Source organism: Opisthorchis viverrini, assembly GCF_000715545.1.
Source record: "Opisthorchis viverrini unplaced genomic scaffold opera_v5_380, whole genome shotgun sequence".
Taxonomy (NCBI): domain Eukaryota; kingdom Metazoa; phylum Platyhelminthes; class Trematoda; order Opisthorchiida; family Opisthorchiidae; genus Opisthorchis; species Opisthorchis viverrini.
The window spans coordinates 469,900-471,568 of record NW_008752036.1 but is presented as its reverse complement, the minus strand read 5'-3'; positions in this window follow the sequence as shown (position 1 = coordinate 471,568).

Genomic DNA, 1,669 nt, shown 5'->3' with positions numbered 1-1,669 from the left:
GTTTTATTGACTGATTGCAGTTCGAGTAACTAAGTCTGCTCCACACTCACAAACTGCTATTAATCAAAACAGGTGACAGATTTCGTAAGCTGCCGTTTTGAGTCCAATTGCTGGAACGATTCGCATCCAGCGCAGGAGCGTTTACCTGAAGCAGCTCTTGCGCAATGTGACCGAATTGCACGACCTTTATCAAACAAATACGTGCTTGGCGGAGTTTTCTTAGTCTGATAACACCGGAAGGTGAATTCGTTTTCTTCGACGTGCTCATCATATTCAATAGGTATTGCCTGTAACGCAGTAACCAAGCCACGACCTTATGTAGTTTCATCCAACAGAAAAACCTAGACAATAGTGGGTACATGACATCATTTCACTCCAATCGGTTAGACTGTGCTACAAGGCTCTTTGCCTCGACACCATCGGGCTGGGCGCCATTCCTTCATATAGTGGTGAGGGCTCCTATCTAAAGTTGTCATGCTCATGCTGCTCACCGTTAATGTGTTCACAAAACTTCACGGTTTTGGTTGTGACTTATTATGAATCATAAATGTAAACTAATATATATGTATATATATGTATAGGTGTACATGCAAATTGTTGGAAAACTCAGATAGGTTTAATCGACGTTTTACTTTTGGCTGCCCATATGCAGAGACATAAAGGAATTTTGCCAAAATAGGTTGATTTTACAATTCTGAAATAGATTATGTGCGCTGGGTCCATATTTCGGAGTAATCTCTCCGGGAATTCATGATTACCAAAGCCGGAAACCTATATTTCGGGACACTTACTGAAATATTATTGTAATTGTCGATGATGTTATCATTTATTACAGTCAGGGGACATTGGAATTCCTATCCTATCACTGTAACCTTCAGCTGTTGCAACAAGGCACTTTTGGGGAAACGAAATATCACATTTTAGATGTCCTTGAACCTTGGAGTGAAAAACGACGTTCAACTGCCTGTAACGGAAAGTCTGATGAATATTGCACGCTGCAGTGACGAAAGTTGCATTAGGCAGAATGGAAATCGTGGATAGTTTTATTTATTTCAAATTTTCTGAACGCATACTTCACACGTGTTTCTGATCATGTGCCCTTTGCAAGTCAGGCGATCTCACCGACGGACAGTTTAATAATTGGAACACTGGAATTTTTCCCATGTGTTGAACAAAGTTGGATAAAACACAAGCACTTCCTCTCCATCCGTGGGGATATTACAGAATAGTGTTGAATTTACGCCATGATAATTTTTGTGGTACATGGAGGCAGATGCTAATTTGCAGCAACAGTTTGTGATGCGTAACCTATGTTACGCTGCATGGAAATTGTTGACTCATTTTTTATTCATTATAGAAATGGCCAAACGGAGAGAGATACACATGGAAAGCAATTCTCATTGGCATACGTTGCGAGGCTACATTGGTCTACAAAGCGTTGATTATCTGAACCAATTTTTTTACCTAGGCTGTGCGTGCCAACCTAAACATAGCATTCCTGATTCAATTCGTCAAGAGCTTCTCCGTGCACTCGCAATATTTTCGAAATCCCTTCAAAACATACCGTCTTATTAACTGGCTTATAACGGTAAATTCGTCGTTAACCAGCAAATTTAATAAAAAAAACAGGCTTATGATAGATATTAATATTCAAGTTTCCTGAGTGAAT